This window comes from Alligator mississippiensis, chromosome 5, assembly GCF_030867095.1.
Source record: "Alligator mississippiensis isolate rAllMis1 chromosome 5, rAllMis1, whole genome shotgun sequence".
Lineage (NCBI taxonomy): Eukaryota > Metazoa > Chordata > Crocodylia > Alligatoridae > Alligator > Alligator mississippiensis.
Window position 1 is genome coordinate 206,995,419 of NC_081828.1, and position 15,002 is coordinate 207,010,420.

A 15,002-nucleotide genomic window follows, 5' to 3' on the forward strand; every position below is an offset into this window, starting at 1 on the left:
GATTCCTACTAGGTTGGGCCCAGCAGGTGAAATAGGCAGAAGTATGCCTCATTTGTGGGTCCTGATGGGGTTTAAATATGAGGTAAGGAAGGGGTTGTCAACCAGGGGTATGTGTACCCCCAGAGGTTCTTGAGAAGGCCCTAGGGGATATGCATGGGCGGGTGGGGACAGAGCACCACCACCCATCATCCCATGCTGCCGCGCAGGCGCCACCCATTCAGCTGGATGCAGGGAAAGTTTGCACATAGCAGCTGCCACCACTCCGCATTCGGAAACACACCACCCTTCCCCCGCACCCCCCACAGCCTCCCTGCATCTGGCTGCCAGGGTACAGTACTCCACGTCCAGCCGCCAGAGGTACAATGATCCAAAGAAGTTGAAAACCCCTGAGTTAAGGGACAAACTGCTCAGCGCTGTCAAGACTGAGATGCTTTTGGGTATGCCCAGAAGTGGAACTGAAGGTGCCTCCAAGTTTAGGCAGCAGCTGAGCAGGGGCTTTGAGGATTTTAGTTTTTTACTTAGGCACCAAAAGTGGAAGTTAGGTAAGACACAAGCGTCTAAGTACTATTGTGGATGGAGGGTATGGTGCTCAGATGTAATGGTGATGCTGTGCTCTAGGAACATAAATGGATCAGAATAGAGAAGTAGCCCCAAGAGCTGCACCTGGAGTGTGAGAAGCAGAACTGCCAGAGAAGCTGTTGCTTTACCAGAAGCAGCAGTAATAGGAATGGGAGTATCAGTCCCCAGAGTTTAGTGGTGACAACCGTAAAGTGATGGTAGAGACCAAGACTGCAGAAACTCAGACATGCTGTTGTGCAAGATATTCATACAGCAAGCATATCCATCAACCAGGCTTTCAAAATTCCATTTCATAATGGCTAATACATTAGTTTTGTTCTCTCATTTATCATAATTCATCCTAAGGACTCTAGGTGCATGTTAACTCTGTTAGGCAAAAGCCCAGTTAGTTCATTTTCCACTTGTTTCCTTCTGAATCATTATCTTTCCAGATATTTCTAATTTGGCCAGTTATCTCCTACCTTTTAGTTCCAGCTGTTAAATCTATCCCTAATAGGTATTTTAGCTCACATCACCACATAAAATGTTTCCATGGTGTCTGGATTATCACTTTATTAATGATATTGATAAATTGCTACTTTTATTGGTGTCATCCACTACACAATCTTTAAGCAATGTATTATTCACTTCCCCAGATCCCTCATAATTATAGTCTGCCTAGAACAGCTGCTTAATATACTCCAGACTAGATTTTTAATTGATCATGTGATTTTTCCCTGTGGTTTGGAATTATAAATCAAAATTGGGCAACGTCTAAACTAAGCAGAACCTTATATCAAATGCCCTAGATAATGACTGTAGGAAGAATATCAAGTACTTTAACTTCTAGGTTGAGTCATGACTCTGGATCACTTAGACCCATATTTAACCTGATAGGACAGCTAGGCACTCCATATGAAGAATGATTGCACTCAGCATAACTAAATTACAGCTGGGATACTAAAGAGGTCTGCTATGAGTTTTCACTCGTTATATCTCCTCCCCTCCATGGAGGTTGGTGAAAACAGTTTACTTTTATTGCAAAGGAAGATATTCCATCAGAGGCACTGCAGGTAGCCTCTATCACACGTCTCTAAGGATGCATGCATTCAAAGGGGAAGAGGAAGCCCAGGTTAACTGTGGTAGTTAGCTAACATCTCAAAACAATCCTCTATTGGTACGAATCATAGTTCTTACAATGCTCAGATACTGACATTTGGATCATGGATCACTGATTCAGCATATACAGCCTTACCCAAGCATATGAAGGCAGAGATAGATGAATTAGAGCCTTAAGATGGTCATTTATTATATTCCCTCAATCTTGTGGGATCTACTATCCCCAATGCAGAAAATAGGGATGAAGTCTTCCTAAGAAAGCAGTGGAAGCATTTCTTAACAGAGTTATATTTTTGTCTTAAAAATAATTACATTGTTTGGTTATAACAAATGTTCCTACCTGAAGGGTAGGAAACAGCTGACCAGCTGTGCCTGGCTTCCTATGAACAGAGACCTGATAGAACCATGTCCTGCATTTGCAAGCTTGTTTAATTTTATCCAAACTATGTAGTTGGTCCAACAAAAGCGATCATACTAGGAAATCTTTGCCTCTGTCTCAAAGAGGCAAGACCAGAGGAAGCTCAAATAACTCTTTGGGGAACTGAGTTTGTTTGGGTCATACCTCTTAATAACACTTTTCATAGAGCACTCTAACATTCAAGGCAGGGACCGCAAAGTCCCGATGGTTTCTATAGGTTTGTGTGGCAGGAATGGGGACATATGTGCAGGGATCTCTCCAGACACGATTTGAAGGAAAAACATTTTGATCTTTATCAGAGTTTGGTATATCATAAACATTATTTTCACTGATACTTGCACCCTAATGATATTTTGATTTGATCACATGGCTCAAATTAGACATACACTGAAGGCTCATTTCTGAACAACCAAGTCATAACCATTTCATGGGGAGAAAGTTGGAAATAAGCCTGCAGCTGCCATGGTTATGATGGCTCTTGTAGCACAATCATGTATTAAAGTAATAAGCATAAGTATGAATGTTTGTATTGCGTAGTGATGCATTGATGTGCAGTGACATTTTTCAAAATAGTACCTTGACTTGTTTGAAACATGCCTCTAAAAATTAAATAGGGCCAATACTTTACTTTTCTGTTCTACAATGCTTCTTTGTAATCTTTTTTATGTTGCAACAGCCAGACCAATATTGTAACAGCCAGACTAACTGCCACTGATCATTTTTGTGGGGGGAGATAAAAGATAAGACACAAACCCATTTTTCCCTATAATCCTGCATGCCAAGCTGATGGATAAATGTCACTGGGGTTAATTATGTCAAATGTTCCTGATAAGTCCAACAAAATTTACATATCATAAGTCATTAAATTCAGTAATAGAGAGGTAGTTCTTTGCAGACTTTAATCAAGATTGTTTTGGTTGATTGACCAGCTCTGCAAACAAACTAATAAGGGTCAGGCAGGCCCTGACCTTGCAAGTATGGTAGTGGTTGATTAAGGACAATTCACCTACTCAAAGCTAAGCTACAAAAGGAGGCAGAAAAACTGGGTAATAATTATTTTGCAACTGTAAACAGACTCAATTCCCTCCTCTCCTCCTCTCCCCCCACTTCTTTCACTTAACCTTAGATATATTTTCTAGTTGGAACAAGGAAGACTTCAGCACCAAAACTGTCATATTTTAGCTTGTTGAAAACTAGATCAACTTGTAAGTAATACATGACCTTAGATCCCACTCTCCTTTTTAAAACCATCTGTGGAGAACTGTTCCTGCTCCTAAAATTGTACTGTTCATCCATAAATTCAGTCACAGCAGTGTTAGTTTTTTGTGCTGGGAACTACATTCTTCTTGCCAGACTGTCTGCCATGAACAGCAATTACCAAACACTTACCTCCAGCAGCTCTTCCTCCTAACACAGGCCCTTTTCCTGAGATTGTCCCAACCAGGATAATAATTAATGGCAATGCTAAACATGCTCAGGAGAGCTATCTATTCAGCCTCCTTCATTCTCTTTGCTGCTTTTTTACTCTTTAACCTCTTCCTTCTTCTGTGGCTTCTCCTCTCCTTCCAACTATTTCTCTATAACGTTACCAAAGCAGAAGGAAGCTCAGTGGCTTAACTTCAAAACGATGTTGACTATTGCATAGTTTGCTTTTGGCTTCTAAGAGTTTCCATCTCCAAATTCTGTGGCTGAGCTGCTGAGTTTTATGTCACTTAATGGCAAACCTATTACTCTCTCCGGAACCTGTGAGGAGGGAAATAATTAGCCAGATGATCTGCCCAGTGTCTCTTGACTCTGCTCTGTACTCCTCACTTGACAGATACATGACTCAGGGCCAACCCAGGCTATTTTCTGTTTTAATCTGGATAGTTTTTATCATCAAAATACAAACAGAAAGTTCTTAAAGAGTCAGGAGGCTCAGAAGTAAAATTGCTTCCTCTCCCAAATAGTTTGCATGTTCAAGTTCTTTCCCTGGCTTCTTTCTACCTTTTTCTCTGTTCCCAGAATTTCAGGCATAATAGGAGTAATAGATAGTTCATCTGAAAAAGGGATAAATCTCTTATCTCCATTTACAGATGAGGAAGCCAAGGCACATAGCTGTGCAGTGGTTTATTTAAGATCACACACTAGCTAGTAGCAGAGGCTGGTACTGGAACCCAGCTCTTCAGTGCTCCACACTGCCATTCTGTTATGAATGAATGAGCTAAACGTGGCCAAAGAAGTGTATGAGAGAAAACATGTCGTGATGGCCTACAGCCCACAAACTCACTGGAAGCATTTTACAAATATCACAGAAAAAAATTTAGATAAAATTCTAAGTCAAAGGAGTTCCTGAATGAGATGTGTCACAATCATGGGCAGATCTAGGATTTTGAAAAGTGGGGTGCAGATGGTGTTGTGTATCATCACATATAACACAACTAATTTTTCTCCAGTTAAAAAGAAATTAGACGTTACTAATATGCTAGGGGCCTATGGCTTTGCATTATTCAGTTTATGATCCAAGCAAAAACAAATATACCTTTATTGGAAGGTGTATTAATTTGCTATATTTTATGTATAAAAACAAAACAAACTAAGCAAAAATAATCAAAAGATGTTGTTTCATTAGTCCCATAGTCATTAGAATTAAATGTATATCTCTCTTTCATAAAACAAAGTCTAACCTTCTTGAGCACCCTGACAGTACGTCCAATGCTTTACTGAAAGCTATTTCCACATCTGAGTTAATACTTTTAGCTAGAGTTAAAAAACCGTCCACAAGGCTGTGAACCATTTAAACGGAGAGAGGATCATTAACAGCTGTGGAATAAAGAGTTTAGGAGTTGGGTAGCTTATAATGAGCCATGAAGTCAATTGACTCCTTCAACGGTGCCTGAACAGAGATGCTGCTGCTACTTCCAAGGAGTTGCCATTAAATTTTGGGTGATCCAGGAATCAAAGTGGGGGGTGCACAAAATATCACATGTCACATAATATTTGCACTGGTCTCTCTTGGAAAATTTTACTAAAAGCTATTGTGATATTGCTGTCTTTCATCTGAAATTACCTGAGCCCAAAAGCCACTGTTGTCTACTGTAACAAGATGCTTTCTTCCTCTCTTTTTTTTTTCAATCTAAACCTTGTTTTGGGGATGAGGTTGGGGTTTGCAGGACATCAACAGAAACCATGAAGTGAAGCTGTCTAAAAAAGTTTGTTTAGAAACCAGGAAGAGAGGTAAATTCGATTGTTATGCAGTAACCCATCATAGATTTAACCTGTTTGTTTCTTTAGGCTCCAGCCCTACAAACAATTAACTAACTAAATTGAACAATGTTGATTTATAGTAGCTGAAGATCTGGCCTTATCTGTCAACGGCATCTTTATTGTGTGTGTCAGAATGCTTTGTATCCATTAATGAAGTTAGGCACACAACATCTGTGTAGCAGGTGTCCTCCCTTGTCATGGTGATGTGCCTTTTTTAAGGATGCTTTAAGCTATCGGGAAATGTAGAAGTCGTGTTCCTTTCTGGAAAACGGTTCTAGTGCATAGTGTCCTTCCCTTGAGAATACTTCTTAATTAGCTACACTGAAGCAGCTTATGGAATAATTTAAAGACTTGATATTAGAAGCCTGTTCAATGCAACAAGTCTTTAGCATTGCAGATAGTAGCAGTTTCTCATTTCATTGTGCTTCTGTTAAAAACTTGAGAAGAAACATGATCTTATGGTTAAGGACATGGACTGGAATGAGGAGATATGGGTTGCTCATTCTGCCATAGGTTTCCTCTGTGATCAGGGCAAGTTGTTCTGTGCCTCAGCCTCCCATCTGTAAAGCGGGGATTATACTTATCTATTAACACTGGCAAAGAATTGGCAAAAACTTTTTCTTGAACTTTTCGGCCCTGAACACAGCTGGGGCCTCTAGGTGCTATGTAATAGAAATAAAAAATTGTAAATGGCAGCATTGACCACATGGGACCATTTAACCATATTCTGGTCTGTGTCTTACCAGAAAGATGTGTATGAAGGCAGCCTCAGCCCTCTAGGGAGATTTTTTTTTCTGTTAACTTTACTTGTTTTATCTTGAATTAATTTAATTTAATTTAATTTAATTTAATTTAAAACCTCAGGATCCACATTTGGGAAATGGTAAACAGAATTCATCCAAATACTATGATATTTGTGTTAATCACTTTAGAAAAGGATTTTTAAATTATTAAATAAATGGCTGTGGAAAAGTGTAATTACATTATTTGAAAATGGAATTAAAAAGCTCAAGGAAAATAAGAGACAAAAGCTGTGCTATGCTGACATTGCAACTGAAGTTGGCATGCTACATAATTGGTCATGCAGGTTGTCATATGCCCTCTGGTGGTCATAAGGCTCAACAATTTATTTCAGTCCAAGTGACAAGAATTCACTAATAAGGAACAGATGGATAGAAAAGCAGGTCATGAACATAAAAGTGTAGATATTAATAAGAATATATGGTAGAAACAGAGATGAGGGTACTTGATAACAATAACATTTGGACCTGATTCTCATTTACACTAAGTCATAATAATATCTTGCTCTTAAATAGCAGTATCCACTAGTAGACCTCAAAGTATTTTAGGCTAAGTACAGATGGTCAAAAAGCCTGAGGCTAAATTGATTCAGTCTTTGCAGGTTAGTCTAAACTGCAGAGATTAAATTGAAACAGAAGTGAACAGACATTTACTTTTGATTCAGGAAATGCAGCCATATATATGCCTTCAGTAGCTCAGGCCAAAAGCCAAGGGGCACTAGAGGATGGCTCTCTTAGCCAGCATGGGCTGTGTTCACCTGTTCTTCCTGCTGCCCCCAAAATCTCTGGGATTTGCAGTTCAAAATCATAGCAGCAGGACTCTACAGGGCTGCTCATCACTTTCTCTTCCTGCTTCCAGGTGCCTCTGGAATGTGTAATCCACAGTCACAGCCAGTAATAAATTTGAGCAGGGGAAGGGGTGTTTAACCTGCAGACACGAGCTGGGGTTTGCCTGGGGGGGCAGACCCCCCTGCAGACTGTGCTGCATCCCCAGCTGGGCTTACCCCCTTGTCAGCCAGCCCTCACTGCTCTAGCTAGGGAGCAGAGGGTCTGGGCCAGCCCTGCTCTCTGGAGCAGACAGCACAGCACAGGGCTGCAAAGCATGCTGGGATGCTGAGGGACTCTGATTAAACTTGAACCAGGAAGGGGTCTGGAACAGAATTATCATAAACCAGTTTGACGCAAATCAGTTAAACCTGGTTAAATATAGTATCAAACTTATCTTAAACCAGTTTTAGCCATTTTGAAACTGGTTTATGTGCACTGAGCTTCTGTTCTATTACAGGTTTAAATCAGTTTCTGATCACTTAAACCAGTTTGTGTAACTTCTGTCCCTAGCCTTTGAGAAGATGTGTCATTATCCCTGTTACAGCTGGTGGGAAAGTGATTTTCAGTGATTGTTTTCCCCTTGTTACTCAGCAGGTGGGTACAGAGCTAGAAACAGAGCCCCTGTTTCTCACACTGTAAAAAACAAGTTTAGTAATCTTGTGGGGTTTGTCTGTTCAAAGCACTGTGCATACATTTTAACTGGCTAATGTCTACAATAGCAGTTCCTATTAGATCTGTACTAGTAAATTATATTGATCACTAGCACTTTGAAAATTAAGATTCTGAAAGTAAATTAAAAAAGTGGAAACAGAACCAAGATTATGCCAATTATGATGAGGAAAAGTTTAGAAGAGTCAAGGTCCATTAGGCATCATGGGACTAGTGAGGGAGGAAAAGAAGTTTGAACTAAGGTGATATAAATGCATTGAAATATCTTTTGAACTAGTGAGGGAGGAAGACAAGTTTGAACTAAGGTGAGATAAACGGCTGTCCTGGCCCTGGATGCTATACAAGCACATGCCACAGTGTACATTCCTACTCATCAAAGATGTTCATAAATGAGAAGTGGTGATTATTCAGCCTGGTACTGCAGGGATTCTGGGACGGTCATATAGATAACAGCCATTTAAAACTGGCTTGAATGGAAAGGGTGTAATAGGGAGGCTAGGTGAGAATCAAAACAGTGTGATTTTAAGTTGCAAGAGTTTGGTGTAAATCACCAAATCTAGAACAAAGTCCTGTTTACCCTTGGAAATCCGGGATTTCTATTGGTAGCCCTCAAGATAGCATAAGTTGAAATAATTGCTGGTTTCTTCAACTGGCAAAACTATATTATCAGCTTCTTATCAGATTAGTGGGCCTGTTTTCATAATCCTGAGCCTCTGCTCCTTGCAAGTCACCGTGGAACGGTCATATGTTACGGCTCTGTAAGAAAATATCAAGGGTATGTTTAGCTGGCTGCTTTTGTACAGTACAGACAGTCCTGCTTTGGGGATGAATTGTTTGTACAAGACTTTGGTTTTCTGCTGGATTAGACATGCTAGTACAGGGAAGTGTGAGGGAACGAGAACATGTTCCCATAGCCAGTTTGGCTCAGACAAACTTGTTGTGCTTCCAGATCTCAGAATTGCATGACAAGGCTCACAATATCTGGTGTTTTTCTTAAAGCCCCAGATAGTTGGAGCAAGAAACTGTGTGAGAATCTCAGCACTCTCTTTCTCTCTCCCTTTCTCTTTTAAGTATATTTCCAGCCCTTTGAGATTGGGGGGGAAACTTGCAAATGTGACCTGAACATACCCCAGGTATTCAGAAATGAGAAGACAAAAGAAAATACCCACACATTTATTATTTTGCTTAGTTGGAGGGGACCCAGCTCCATTTTTGAATGCTCAGAGGCAGCAATACAGTGTGGTTTTTACAGTGAGGCTGCCTTGCAGTTTGACAGTTTGAGCTGTATTGAAATATCTTTTTCGCCCCCTTCAATAAAAACTAGAGTTTCTATCGCATTATGGTACAAAGTTGTCTGAACGTTGGAATCTGATACCAGATTGGGCATTGGAGATCCATTGGCATTTGTGGTCTTGCCATTTACTCCACACACGTCACCACTTGATTGTTTCTAAAACACATCCTCCTATTGATTTCATATTCTTGGATTAATAGTCACATCTTCCATTTGCTGGACTAGTGTAGTTCTGAATACTCACACTAGGTGGAACTACACAACAACACAGCAAACAAACACAGATGAAATCTTGACCAACCTGAGGAAATGAGTCTTTCAATAGCTTTTATCATTGCTTTGCTTACCCCACTGCACTCCCTGGTTTGATGGGAAAGCAGTTTTAAAAAACAATTGAATGATAGCAATTGTTGCAAAAGGAATGGATGTTGATGGCTTTATAAGATTCTTCCACTTCTGACTTGTATAGTTTATTTCATATTGCTGTTTAGAGCATAAAGGAGCTAGTCACATAAAAATAACAAGTAATCTAATTTTTTCCTATTTCATAACATGCCGCAAAGTTGCTTTAGCTGTCAAAATATCAACATGTGGGAAGCTCTTCCTTTCAGATATCAATTAATCAAAATGTAACAGAACTCTTTGTGTGAATCAAGGATCCAAAGAACTTATAACCTGTTTTAGCATGAAATCTGGGACCAGGAAAAATAAAATCTAGTAAAGATTGGCATAAGCTAGAGCCTTCACAAACTTTCACTCCAAGATATCAGGTGCACTTCCTTGACCTGTCCATTAATTTAAAACAAATAACACCTAGCCTTACAAATGCACATTGCATGTACATACAATTCCATCTCTATGGAGAAGATGACAGATGACAGTCATGTTATTTACAGCTCTTCTGGAAGCCTAGTCAGACAACAAGGTAGTGAGGTTTAAGAACTATATAGAACAGAACTGAACCTGGAACAACCTTACCCTTTCATCACATCCCCCAGCAGCACCTAAGAGTGACTAAGCCCGAGTGTGAACCTGATGTCACGCAACACCTGCCCAAGACATTATCCTGGTATGAAGTTGCAAGTGGGGAACTCAGCTATAGTAGTATTTACTCTTAATTTTCAGAAGAAGTGATATGAAGGTGAAAGCTTCAAGTTGCTATTACTATGGAAGATGCATAATTATTCCAGTATCTCTGACTACATTTTAGTTATTCTTTGCCTATCTGAAGTTCATTAATTATTTTTGCATGAGATCACTTATACTTTGGTATCTTTAGAAAAAAATGTAGGAATAAAGGAGTTTATTTCTATTCCAATTGTGCTGCATTTCACTGCTGTTCAATGTAATTGGGCCAGTTGGTGAGATTTGCATTGGAATCAAGGATTCGCAACCTTGCTGTCACAGATTCCCAAGGGCACTTGCTTGGGACTTGCTTGCCAGGCCCGTACAGTCATGCAACTTCTCAAGTAGGTGACCTTTGGTTCTTTGGGCTCTAAGACCCAGCTTCTTGGCCCCTGGCCCCCTTGCAGAAAGATACCTTAGCTCCTGGAGAGGGACTTGATCTCTTCACAGGGATGGAGTGTCCCCCAAGTCACAAGCATAACAACCTGTACCTGTTCAAAGCACCACGGCAGACAGAGTTCTCCTGTCCTCGGAGCCCAAGCAGTCTTCCTCGGGGAAAAACCTTCCCAGCTATTCTCTCAGGCTGCTCTCCTCCTCCTCCTCTCTCTCTCCTCCTTGTCCCTGATCACCCCCCTTTTCCAGAATTTCTCTCAAGTGCACTGTCCTTCTCTCAAGGACTTTCCTGGTACCAGAGATGACAGGGTGTCTCTTTATGTATCAGCCAAATAGCTCTCATTGCTCCACGGCCCATTACCCCTAATAGAGCACTTAGGCAAATCCTCCCAGCTCTGGTTCCAAACACTATTAACCTCTTCTTTCCCCATTTATAAACTAGTCAGGGAAACTGAGGCATGCACCATTATTACAAGATGAACACAGTTAAACCAAAAATCTTACTGCAAAACCATAGCCTGTCACATTTGCTAAGATGGATAACTATATTTTTGGAGCTGTGGGGTTGACCAGCCCCCTATATACCAGTTTTGACTGCTCATTTTCTTCATGTGTATGAGCTTTAATGTTTCTTATGGTTGTTTTTACCTTTTGTCTTTCTCCCAAATGTACTGGTGTCTTGTATTCCCAAGTGCTTGCAAGTGGGAAGAACCACTTGGAAAGGGTTCGAGGTGGGGGGCTAAAACTATTACTTTATGTGCCTTAGAAAAAGGATGGCTTCAGTCAACCTTACTGCCATTGGCACCTGGCAGATGGGTTACATTATTATTCTACGGATGCGTCCTTATTATTCTAAGAACTGCTGACTGCCCATTCTAAATAAAGTAGCTCAGGGACCACAAGCCTAGCACGATAAATTAGCCCATGCTGAGCTCCATGCTGCCATGGCTAGACAGCTTCCAGGATCAGCACTGGTTTGTTTAAAGCTAGCTTAGTTATCTCTACACTAAAATGCACTAAACTAGTTAAAATAAACTGATTTACTGAAGAGTAAATCTGACTATTGGGTCCAGGGGAATTCAGATCACCCGCCCCCTGCCACCCTGTGAGATCACTTGAAGCAGGCGTGTTCTTCACTTCCATTTCTAGTGTTTTCAAAGTACAAAGCTAGACATGTTGTGAGGGGTTCAACTGCATGTCCCTGCCTGTCTCCGAGGAATAACATTTGTGGCAGAAGCACAGACTTTTTCACTAGCTCCCAAAACAGCCATGGTGGGGCAGGCTCTTTGGGGGCTGCCACTCTGGTGCTCCCTCTGAATTGGCACCCAGGGCTGGTACCCTGTCCCGTCCTGTCGCTCCTCCTCCTACCCCCACACCTGCAAGAAACACACACCTGCCTGTTTCCAAAGTTTCCTTTGGTGAAAATGGTGAAAATAAATAGCAACTTGTTTGTTGGCACACAGGCCCAATTCCCATCCTGAGAGCATGTAGCATGGCACAGTTAATGGGTGGAATTTAAAACACCCCCTAGCTATATGTTGTTGATAGCATCTCTCAGAACAAAGACATTCATTGAACCCAGTTTTGATGCTGCCTTATCCTAACCATAAGAAATCTTCCAAGCTGCATTGGGTGTGCCTGTGTGCTTAAACCTTTAGCCTCTGGGTATCAGTAGTGGTAATGCTTACCCTATTTTTAGACAGTTGTCAATCCTCTGGATCCTGGCATATGTGTAAGAGGTCTAGTCAGGTGCCTGATGAATTCACTTGTGGCTGACAAGCCCAAATCAAGAGTAACACAGCTTGTTACAAGTTTCATAGATTCATTTGTTGTCTGAGTTGGAGTCCAAGTTTACAGCATGCTGCTTTTTTCTTTCTCACTTTGCTTCCATCCTCTGGATCAAAGCCATTTCATGTTCAGTTGCACCCAGTGCCAGATGTTCCCTCCAGATCAGATGAGATTCTGCGTGCGCCTCCTAGCTTTCTCCATTGATGTTGAATGACTTACTATAATTTTTGTACATGGCAATCCCACTTTCTACAGCCATCTCAAATCTTGCCGTACAAAATATTCTTGGAGATACAGTCTTTTCCCACTCTCCTGATATGGTTGAGCCATTACAACCTCCTCCTCTTGATAGTGGTTTCTAAGTGTGTCAGTCCTGTGTGCTCCAGCACCTCTGTCTTTGGTATTTTGTCTTCTCACTTTATTTTTCAAGATCTTATGCAGGCGTCTCATGTGTTCACTCTCGATGTGCCTAGCATATGTAGTCCGCATTTCTGAACCATAAAGCAGGGATGACAGCATGCAAGTCATGTAAATTTGCATCTTCACCTTAGCTGATAGTTTGCTGTTATTCCATGCATGTTTCTATAATAGCCCAAAATACTTACTCTACTTGTTAAGATGTTGAAATACTCAGAATTTATAAAGTCTCAGAGATTTTTGTGTGTTGATGGCTGTCTGTGTCAATCAGCACTCCCTGCTGGCTGGGGTTACAAATAATATAATTCACCTTGTTACTGAAAGCAGTAATGGCTCTAGAACTGAGATGAAATGGGAGGATCATACTAGGTAGAAGGACCTTCAGTAACTTTATGTTCACAGATGATGTTAAACTCATCAGCTAGCCAAGGAGGGCTGACAGACAATAACTGGCAAAGTAGACTGAAGAAGCAGAAAATTCAGACTGTAGATCAACATGGGAGAAGACAAAAATTACAGTAACTGGAAGGTAAAAGGAAGATGTTAAGATTAAAGTTAGAACCAAAGAACTAGAACAGGCGCAAATTGTTTTTATACTTTAGAGGATTAGTATTAACTAATGGGCATTGTGAAGACGATTCAAAAAGAATAATCTGAGTAGCTACTACTATATTTGGAAGTCTGTATATTCTGGAAGGTTAAAGATACCTCAAAACAAAAATCGATTATACAAGATCATTATGCTGATATTATTGCATAGCTAGAAATGCTGGAGTATGAGGGAACTTGATAAGTGGTAGATATAAACTACAGAAATGAGAGGAATACCGAGAGTCTCAAGATATAAAATTAAGAGATAAAACAATGCCTAGGACAAGAAATAACTCTATAACAAGATCCGAGAAAGACAACTGTGATGACTTGTGCCAAGAATGAACCTTGAAAGCAAACTGCATGAGCCAAAACATACCAGAATGCAGGGAACAAGCGTAAGAGGAAGCCTTAGGGTGCACTGGATAGTGTCAAGACTGATACAGAGTAAAAAGGCTGGAAGATATGTGAAGCCGTGAAGATGACACCACATAGATTGTTGTGGCAAGATTGATTTAATTCATGCCCATTGTCATTGCTGAGCTGATGGAGAAATCAAAGACTGTGAAGACCTCCTACCTGTGGCAGATATTGGATAGTCTGGCTGAAATTCAAATAGAAAACTCTTATTCTGGAACTGATGATCACGGGCCAGATTCTCAGCTTGTGAAAACTGGCCTAAGGCTATTGAAGTCAGTCTGGTCATCTATTTTCTATTCTGGATTTTATCTGTGTTTGGTTTAACTGATGGTGTCACACACATTATACAGCTGGGGGATGTGTTACATTTTGATACTTCAAGTGCAAAGTGTTTGATACTGTTTTAACAGATATCTCAGGAGGGGAACTTACATCAGTCAACCAATGAGCCATTTGAGAGGCCGTATTTGAGCTTTGGCTCCAAAAGAGAAAGAGAGAGAGAAAAAAGAAAAAAACTTGGAGAATTGTTAGCGAGGAAAATTAAAGTGGGAGAGAGGGATTCTGATTCTCTGGGCTGAGACCAAATGCCTTTGTATATAAGGTTCAACAGAACGTGGTGCAAGGAACCTTACTGTCAAGGCTACTGCGAGGGCTTTTTCAGACCTAGTCAAAACAGAGGATGCCTGTCCTTCCCAGCCCTGCAATCGGTCATAAATAAAAAGCCACTAAATATTTTGCTGAGCTTTCTGTCAGTTTGAACTACTGGTGTTCTTGACTATGCAATGCCTGTTTTCCTGGCAAGAAATCCCGCTGAGCTGGCTCACACTGTAGCTGAGTGCAAAAGAAAAGTAGCAGCATCTATGCATTTACTTTTCTCGTAAATTTGTTATTTGACTTTTCCTTGGCTGTAATCCAGGAAGGGGATTGTTTTCTGGTTTCATCGTGGTGCAGAAGGAGCAGCCATCACATTTCAAACAATGGCAACTTTATTATGGTTAAACTTGCTTTGGCTAAAGATTTCGTGCTATCATCAGATTTGCCTTTCCTCCCAGCCCCTGCAGGTGATCTCAGCTGGCTGAAGCTCCCTGATGTGGGGCCAGATCCTTAATGTTGTGTGTTGCACTAACCTTTTCAATAAGCTGGTATACTTCAGGACTTTGATAGCATGGTGAGGGGTGCTATAGAGAAATACTACCTGGAAAGCAGGTTAGAGGTACACCTTATAGACCAACTGAATCAGTTACTACTTGCTACGTAGATGACTTACATTTGGAAGAATGGTCCAATGGCTAGGGCACTTAACTGAACTTTTTTCTGAGACTTCCTCGGGAAAGTC

At 40.8% G+C, this 15,002-nt stretch overlaps 1 protein-coding gene across 1 annotated transcript in view; it reads right to left on the bottom strand.

The window, feature by feature from the left end:
• The window catches only part of GALNT11 (polypeptide N-acetylgalactosaminyltransferase 11), a 93,228-nt gene extending 89,652 nt beyond the window's left edge, over positions 1-3,576 (bottom strand). Inside the window, exon 1 of the mRNA XM_059729214.1 lies at positions 3,485-3,576. The gene's annotated coding sequence lies outside the window, so the exon portion shown is untranslated. The remainder of the gene's footprint in view (positions 1-3,484) is intronic.
• Positions 3,577-15,002: the final 11,426 nt, after the last annotated feature.